At 48.2% G+C, this 9,407-nt stretch overlaps 1 long non-coding RNA gene across 1 annotated transcript; it reads right to left on the bottom strand.

Moving 5' to 3' along the window:
- Positions 1–5,789: 5,789 nt before the first annotated feature.
- LOC131919959 (uncharacterized) lies at positions 5,790–9,095 on the bottom strand. The gene is made up of 2 exons (XR_009381475.1): positions 8,742–9,095; positions 5,790–7,107 (listed from the first exon to the last, which is right to left on the bottom strand). It is a non-coding gene; the product is annotated as an uncharacterized LOC131919959 (long non-coding RNA).
- Positions 9,096–9,407: the final 312 nt, after the last annotated feature.

The following is a 9,407-nucleotide window of genomic DNA, read 5'->3' as shown; positions in this document are numbered from 1 at the left end:
CAACCTCAGAAGGCAAGTGTGCCAATTTGCCATAAAACGAGACATCCTTGGGGTTCAGCTTGGAGGGGTGCCAGGGGCAGCAGTGAGGCTAGGTTTGCCCTCAAAACAGTGGCTAATCTGGGAAGAAAGGCTGCAAGAGAACCAGAGTCCAGGGAAGCCTGTGTCAGGCTGTGAGCATCTCCACTTGTCCCTTCCCGGGTAGCCGAACAACCCAGGCCAGCTCCCAGGTTGCCTGCATCTCTCCAACGCAGAGAACATTCTTGGCACTCAGGTACATTTGCTTCTCTGTCCTGAACTGGGTGGGTAAGAGGCTCAATTGGTGCCACTCCTACCTGGGCACAAAGAGGTCACCTTTTGTCCTAAGGGGTTTGTTTGGCTATGGGGTCCTGTCCACATGCCTGTGCTCAAAGGCAATCAATCAGTCCTAACCCTCCCTTCAGGCTGGTACTGAACACCTGCCTCCTGCTCAGATTGCTCAAAATCTAGTTCAGAAGAAACTGCCCACACGGAAGAAGGAAGGCCTGCCTTGGAGGAAACAGAAAAAGGACTGACATGTTCACAAGACAGCTGGCATCCGTCACCTCTGCCTCTCCAAGTTCTTTGCGTGTTTTCAGTGACTGCGGTTCTCTGAGTCTTCAACCCAGATCCTTTAGCACAGTGGTTCTCAACCTTCCTAACGCTGGGACCCTTTAATACAGTTGCTACTTGTTGCTACTTCCTAACTGTAATTTTGCTACTGTTAGGAATCTTTATATAACTATCTGCTATGTGGGATACCTGATATGTGGCCCACAGGTTGAGAATTGCTACCTTAGCTGATAACTGGTTTCCGTCTGTCCTTGCAGGGACTGACTCTACAGGCAGAAGCTTTGCTCTGCCCTCTCAGCACATCAACTCGTCCAGGCTGGGGGAGATATCTCCCATAGTCCACCACCCTACCTGCCTGGACCTCTAGGCTCCCCCTCCAGCCTTGCTCATGCTTACTATTGAACTTGTCAGAGTGCACATCTTCAGTAGTAGTTCCCCGCCACCCTCCCCTGCTCTGCCACCCTGCAGGCTTACCCTTAAAGCTCATTCCTTCCCTGCATTTCCTTTACCAGCACAGATTCCCTGCCCCCTGCTAAGTCTTCTGCGACCTATGAAGGGTTTACACTCCAACTCGTCTTAGAGCAATCTTTTCATTCAGCCTGGGAGCACCAAATCCTAGTGGTACAAGGGACCCAAATAGGACAGGACCTTTTCAAGTCGCAGGGCATACAAACACATCTCAAATTAGCTAAAGGGGAAAAAAATGTATATGTGCATACATACATAGACATGCACACACACACACACACACACACACACACACACACACACACACACACACACCTGGGAGCTCCTAGGATCCAGTTTCAAGTCTGGCTGAATCCAGAGACTCAAGCCCCATCATTAGGGCCCTTTGCCACAACCCTAAATACATGGTTGCACTCCTAGGCAAGATGTGTCCTATGACGAGAAGCGTGTTATTGACCGCCCAAGGCCAATACACAGTGGCACATAATTGAAAAGGAAACAGATCTCCTCCCAGTGTCTATGAGGTTCCTCTGCTGATGAGGCTCTGATGACTGTGCCTAAAATCATGCTTACCCCTAAACATTGTCTTTTGAAAACAGTCAAGGAGCAAGGGGCACTGTGGAGCTGGGGCAGCCTGGCTTTGTCTTTCCTTCCCTGGTGCTGGGATAAAGTGTTCTACTAAAGCAACTTACGGAGAAAAGGGTTGCGGGGAGTGTTTTGTTTTGTTTTGGTTTTGACAGTGAGGGGAGAGGTCACAGTTAAAGGGTATAGTCAGTCATGGTAGGGAAGACACATGGCATCCAGAGGCAGGAAGTGGAGAGACACCAACACTGCGGCTCAGTTCACTTCCTCCAGGATCCCAGCCCAGGTTGCTAAACACAGATCAAAACCATTACGACTAATAGGCAAACAAACAAATAAAAATAAAGAGGATCAAGAAGTCTGATTTGTGGTTTGAGGCCAGCCTTGACTACATAGCGAGTTACAGGCTAACCCCAAACAACACACACACACACACACACACACACACACACACACACACAAATAAATAATAAATAAGTAAATAAGTAAATACATAAATAAATAAGCCAGGCTAACCTCAAACACAAACAAACAAATAAATAAGCCAGAACACCAGAGATGCTAATTCATACTCACTAGAATGGCTAGAATCAAAATAGTTAAGTAACACAAAGATACAGAGAAATTGAAACTCATGGTATGGGTGGGAGTATGAAATCGTGGAAATCAGTCCAGCAGTTCCCCATAAGTGAAGCACAGTGCTCATCATGCTGATCATATGACTCAGCAATTTCACTCCCAGATGCACACGCAAGAGAACTGAAAACATGCCCATACAGAGCTCACACGAGTAAATGTTTGTAGAGGCTTTCTGATGAGAGCTGAAGGCTGGAAAAAGGGCAATATATTGATAAATGGACAAAATCTGCTGTAGCCACACAATGAAACTATCTAGTCACAGAAGTAAATGATGCTCTGATCCATTCCACACTGTGTGAGTCTCAAGAACACTGCACTAAGTGAAAGAAGACAGACACAAAAGATCATTATCTTTGCCCATTTTCTGCTGCTGTATCAGAATATATGAGCTCCAGTCTTGTGAAAGGAGCAGAAATGCTTCAGCTCATGGTTCTAGATCCTGGGACGTTCAGTGTCAAGGTACCCGACATCTGGTAAGGACCCTCTCACTTCATCAACACAGGATAACAGAGGTCAAACAACACACCATCACTGTGCATGAAGGCAGAGCCCATCACCTAAGCATCATATCTTCTAGATTTTTATCGTACAATACATTCCAATAGTGATTCCCCTCTCCCAGGTCCTCCCCTCCCTCCCAAAACCACATCCTTTCTTGCTCTCATTAGAAAACAGACAGACATCTAAAGTAAAAGAAAGAAAAGGAAGGAAGAGAGAAAGGATAAAATAAGAACAAATCTGACTAGGACAAAACAAACAACATGCTCCTTTTTCAGGTTTGGAAGAACCATTCCAGTCATGGCAGCTAACACTAAATGATCTGTTCACAAAGAAAGTCCAGCACAGAGGAGTCTGGAGACAGAAAGCTCCCTGACTGCCTGAGGCTTGAGGGTGGAGTGTGAGACAGGGATGTGTGAGGAGACAGCTAAAGGTTGGAGTTTCTCATTAAGGTGACAGAAATGTTTGAACTAATTATGGTAGTGCTTGCACAGTCATGGGTTTTTCTGCCCCTCAAAATGCGTTTCTCCACCATCGAAGTAAGCCAGATCAAGTCAAATTGAAAAGGTGTAGCAACAGGTTTATTTGAGCAAAGCAACTCCCTAGCAAGTTCTCCAGTCCCAGAGACAGAAGCTGGAGAAGCCACACCCCTCATACTAAAGCAGGGAGACTTTATAGGTTGTAGGTGAGGGATGATGACCTGTTCTCCAGAAGCTGGGTTTGCGCCCAAGTATGGTCAAAGCTGAGCACTTTAGGTGGAGACTTGGGCAACTGGCAACTTCAGGGGAGGAAGCTGTGATAACCACCAAGAATGAGAAACTGGGCATTTTGGCACCTTTCCTTTATTTGGAGGCTCTCTGAGCAGGTGGGGTTTGGAGAGAGACAGGAATGGGGCTTTCCGGATCATGCAGGGGTGAGCTGGAGGTCCAAACCGAACACACATATCTGCAAATTAACACACTAAAACCATTGAATTATTAGTTGGAATGGGTGTGTGACATAGTAATAAAAACTGTTTAAAATGTTAACACAGACTTGAAATGCTTTTTGTCTACAGAGCAGAGCGCTGAACCCAGGGCCGAGCACAGGCTAGACAAGTGTGTAGCATGAATTCTAATTGGTCTTAATAATAAAAACCTGGAGCCAGATATTAGGGTCCTCTTTCCTCCTCCCAAGTGCTGGGGTTAAAGGTGTGTGCCACCACTGTCTGGCCTCTAGTGGCTAGCTCTGCACTCTGATCTCCAGGCAAGCTTCATTTGTGAGAGCACAAACAAAGTATCACCACACAAGTGCTCTATCCATTGCCTTGTGACCCATTTTATCTCTTGAGTGTTTGCTGTGTTATTTAATACTATTTAACATGCATGTCCATGCTACGTATTATTCCATGCACCTGTGCTGGACAACCCCCGCCGATTCTGGTGTACCTTTAGGTAAATGTGAGTATCAGCCTAATGAATGTGTTTGTGCCCACCCACGATTCTCTCCTTGGGAGCAATCCCAGCACGTGAAAGGTCACTCACGCTAGTCCCTCATGCCATCCTAGCAGCACTAGGGGAAGTACTTTTTCCCCACATTAGTCTCTGGCTTCTCCACCCTCTAGGTGAGTCTGATCCTCTTCTTGGCTCCTCTCCAGAAAGCCTTCCTGCACAGATGTATTCCAGACCCCAACTTCTTCAGCTCTCTCCTCCTGACTCTCAGACTGCACTTTTGTTATGCTTGCCCATCATCCCAAACGCTCGATTTAAACCAGTGGGCCCATCCCCGCCCCCTACCCGTGGACCTCTGTGTAGTCAGCTTTCCCTCACGGTGACAAAATCCCTGTGAAAACCAACTGAAAGAGAAAGAACTGGTTTGGCCCCATGTGTCTGGCCCCATGTTTCTAGGTGTATGGTGAGAAAGAAACATGATTAAAAGGACACACAGGGAAGAAAAATGCCTCCCTCCTGGCCGCAGGAAGCAGAGAGGCTGTGAAGAGGCTGGGACCATAAATCCTTCCAGGGCATGCCTTGGTGACCTTCATTAGATCCTACCTCCTACAGTTTCTATCATTGATGTACTCATTGATGAGATCAGCACCCTCATGATCCAGTCACTTCCCAGAAGTCCCACCTAACACTGTTGACCTGAGAGAGACATTTCCTGTGCAAACTACCAAACCTCCCAACTTCTGTTACCTGTCCTGCCACTTTGTCCCATGTCACACACACACACCGATTCTGCATCTGAGCCCTGGTCGTCTCGGTTGCAATGGGGGCACCCACACGACCCCATTAGCCTCTGCTCTTCACTAAGCTCCCTGCAACCCACCTTAAAACCCTTCCCTCCTTGAGCTTGCCCACCCCAAACCCTGATTCTGTCCCTCAGCACTAGTGAAGTGAGCACAAGAGGTGTTCTCTCTTCTCAGCTGGAGGAGCCCCACAAGCCACGCTCACTGCCCTCCCACCTCCCCTGAGATCCTTTTTCCAGGCCTTCAGAGCTTCGGTGATGCCCGATGCAGCGGGTCACGTTCTGCAGTGGGCCATGTCCTGTGCTCATCAGAGCCCCCTTCCAGCTACACGGAAAGAGCCTTTCTTGTATGACAGTCTCGTGTATGCCGTGGTTGGCCTCAGACTCCCTGTGTAGCTTGGTACAAGCAGGAACTTCTGACCCTCTCTCCTTGCCACCTGCAAAGATTGCAATACTGGCTGTTCTGAGGCTTGAACCTGGGGCCTCGTGCATGCTAGGGAGGTACTCTGCGAACTCAGCCACACCCCAACCCACAGGCAGCCTCTTGTCACAGCTCTACCTTCTCTTAGCTCTCACAGGCCTCCTACTCTTTGAACCTATGCTGGAGTCCAGCTCCAGTGGGGGTCAGGCCCCAAAGAGGAGGTGTGGAGTCTGGAAAGAGGAGGAGGAGGACACTGACATGATCTGAGGGTGAATCAGGATGGCTGCCCCTCTATTGAAAAAAAGGCCATACCTTTTATACTCAATAGTTTAGTCACAGGCAAGATTGAAAGTGGGTTCAATGATTCAAGGATGAAAGCAGCCATTAACTTTATTACAGCATTTTTCCCCGAGACAAAAGTTAAGTTCAGCAAGTATCTAAATGCTTATTGTTCCCAAAGGTTCAGTAGCTCCACCAAGGCACTCTTACATCAATGGAAGGACCACAAGTTCCTCCTGCCAGAGATAAGGAAAATGACTGCTTTTAGCAAGCAGGAACTTTCCTCAAGCCCCTGAGGGCATGGGGACCCTTATCCGAATGCCTGACCTTGGGAAAAAGACTTCCTCTGGGGATCAGACACACCACTACAATTTAAAGCCGTTTTCATTCTTCACGGGGCACGATACAGCATAAATACTGAGCTGGTCCATAATCACATCCCTTTGTGTCTTAGTCTTACTATATGGGCCTGTTCCCCTCATATGCCACCAAAGGGGAAGGTCCTGATGTCTTATTCTTTTCCCATTATACCGTACCATTCTGATTTCTCTGTGCTTATTAACTGAACTCTTGCCCTTAATGGCTTCAAGCTCTCGATCTGAGCTGTAGGTGTTTCATCCCTGGGATCAGGTGTGTCTAGTAAATCTCTAACATTCCTGTTCTTGGTGTAATCAGGAGGGCACAATGGGATTCCTGTGTGCAAGAGTCATCACACCATATGGTTCCATGGTGGCGGGGATTTTTTTCCCCAAGAATTATGTATATTGCTTTTTTTTTTTTTTTTTGTCCTGGGAACAGAGCATACTTTAATTACATGTCTGAAAATGTGACAGGTCGGCACACTGGAGCAGAGAAGACTCCATCTCCCTCCAGCCTCTATATATTGCTTAAAGAGGCTGCTATTTTATACGTTTTCACCCTTCAAAGCCCACACAAAATTTCCCACAGGAAAAGGCCTAAGGGAACTCCCACAACACACAGTGGGAATCATTACAAAGGAAAGGAAGAGGCTGCTGGAGAAGTGTGATCCGAAAGGCGAAATGCTGGAGCTTTGTCAAGCAGTGATGATCACCATGCGGTCCACACCAATCCTACATTAGGGCGATAAGCCTAACCTTCTGCCCTCGCTTGTCTTCATCTCCTGGCTTTGCATTCAGAATCTATACACGCTGATGACTTCATCTCCATGGCTCCCGAGTGCCCGATGACCTCCAGGCTCTCAATGCCCCTGCCTGTCGATGGTTCGCAGGCTCTCAGCGGCGGGGTTTGGGCAGAACTGTGCCTTTTTGCCTTTCTTCTCCTTCATTCCAGAATCTGGTGGAACACAAGCTCAAGTTAGTGTGTATTATAGCTCTTCCAAGGGGCCTCTCCTTCAACTTCTGGGACATGCTGCCCTCTGCTGGCTAAAACAAACAATGGTCTTTACTGGCGTCCTCAGGGACTCTATAGTTGACAGGATCTGTGTGGCTTGGCTGAAACTAACTCACCAATCAAATGACTGCGTGTCAGGAGTCTGAGAGGTCTGCTCAAGTAGCATATATAGCAAAATTGACAAGGAGCTGAGCAAGCTGCAAGAGTGGGCTGACTGCAGGTCAATGCACAGTTGCCTCCCTGAGTCCTCAAAAAAAAATCCTAAGCAGGGAATGTAGGTACACTGAGGCAGAGGACTTGCTTGGCATGCAGGAGGTCCTGAGTTCCTCCCCAGCACTCTAAAAAACAAAAATAGAAAGAAATAGAGTTGAAAACCCTAAGCTGTCAAGATTCTACTTCTTCAGGGGTACTCTAACAAGGACTTCTGGTGACTCCGATGCCTGCCAGGCTGGGTCGCCTGGCTCTTGGACTCTTGCAGTAACTGCATGTCTAGACCGGAGTCACTTCCCTCCAGTACACCCATACTTCTCTAGCCAGTGGTCAGACCCCTCTGAGGGAGCTGCCCCTGACTGTTTACTCTGTGGGAGCTGAGAACTGGTCCCCTGGGTGTGGGAGATGAGGGTTCCTAAGAGAGGGACATCAAGCAAGAGACAGAGTGGGTGTGAGAGGAACCTGGGGAGCAAAGGCAGGGGCGGAGTCAGTGTTGGACCAAGGCTGAGGGAACCAAGAACCTGGCGGCTGGGCCTCCAGAGTCGAGTGAGAAGACGTCCAGTGGGTAAAGGCTGTGGGGACCCGGGAGGGCTTGGCCATTAAGAGTGGGAAGCGTTTCCCAAGCTATTGGTTTGTGAATGAGTGAAGATAAGGATGCTGAGGAAGCCAGCCCAGGCATTCAGGTACGGAAGGGCCAGGAGCAGGGCGGGCTAAGGGAGGTCTACCCTGGTTGAAAGTTGAGTAAGAATCACACAGTAAGTTTCCCAAGGTATGGTAACTTCACACCCAGGAAAGCTTTCTAGGTCCGTAGCCAAGGCTATGCTTGAGCGTTCACTGGCGGCAGCTGCACAAACAAATGAATGGAGAAGCAGGTCCCATGATGCTTCACTGCAGCGCTGCACTCCAGAGGCGGAAGTAGGAGGTCCCAGCCAGCCTGGCTCTGCCACTGTGTATAATGAGAGCCTGTCTCAAAAAAGAGTTTTAAAAGGAAAGGAATAAGGAAACGCCTGTAGGGACCTGAGCTCAGAACTGGATCAGGTCATTTCTGCCTCTTACTATTGAACCCCAAGTCAAGGGTGGAGAAATCAGCTCTGCCTCCTCATGGGAGGAACTTACAAAGCCATTTGGCGAACAGAGTTACGGCGATTTGAACGGCCCCCATTGGCTCATATATTTGAATGCTTAGTCATCAGAGTGTGGCGCTATTTGAAAAGGCTTAAGCGTGGCCTTGTTGGAGGAAGTGTGTCGCTGGGGGTGGGCTCTAAGGTTTCAAAAGCCATGCCAGCCCCAGTCTCTGTCCCTCTATCTCTCTCTGTCTCTGACTCTTTATGTCACTCTCTGTCTCTGTGTCTCTCTGTCTGTCTGTCTGTCTGTCTGTCTCTCTGTCTCTCTCTCTCTCCTCTTAGCCCATGGATCAGGATGTAGCTATTAAATACTTCTCTAGCACCATACCTACCTGCTGCCATGCTCCCGCCATGATGATCGTGGACTAAACCTCTGAAACCATAAGTGAGCCACCAATTCAGTGCTTTCTTTTTTAAGCGGTGCGGTGGTCATGGTGTCTCCATGGCAACAGAGCAGTGACTAAGACAAGTGTGAAAACCGGAAAGGTAAAACTTGGGACCCATGGATGTCTCTCACACAGGAAACAGTTCCTCATAAGAATGTAGATGACGTCAGAGGGAGAGACTGGACAAAAGTCAGGACTCTCTGCAGATTAGGAATTTGGAGCAGTAGGTTTAGGTGTTGTCCTGTCAATTATTATCCAACAGTGATTAAGTCAGTTATGCTGAGGCCCCATCTCCTTGTCTAAGTTGGAAAAGACCCCTACTTGGTGTTGTAAATTTAAACCCCTGATGTGACAAGTCCCTTATAGTCACATGCAGACCTCTGCATACTGACACAGTGAGTCTTCAGAACGGGTGGAGGGCTGTCATGGGATGGTGGAACACAATGGCCATCTTCAGATACTGATGGCTAATCACGTGGTGGAGAACAAAACAAAGAGGTCTGTGTCCCTGCTGAAGGACCATCAACAGAGAAGAGGGCAAGGACTGTGGGGAGGCTACTCCACAAAGTTAACAGTTTGTTATAGAGAGGTCTGTCCCAATGTCGTTTTAAG

Source organism: Peromyscus eremicus, chromosome 9 (genome assembly GCF_949786415.1).
Source record: "Peromyscus eremicus chromosome 9, PerEre_H2_v1, whole genome shotgun sequence".
NCBI classification, from domain to species: domain Eukaryota; kingdom Metazoa; phylum Chordata; class Mammalia; order Rodentia; family Cricetidae; genus Peromyscus; species Peromyscus eremicus.
The sequence above is the reverse complement of the archived record's forward strand: the minus strand, read 5'-3'. Positions and strand labels throughout refer to the sequence as shown.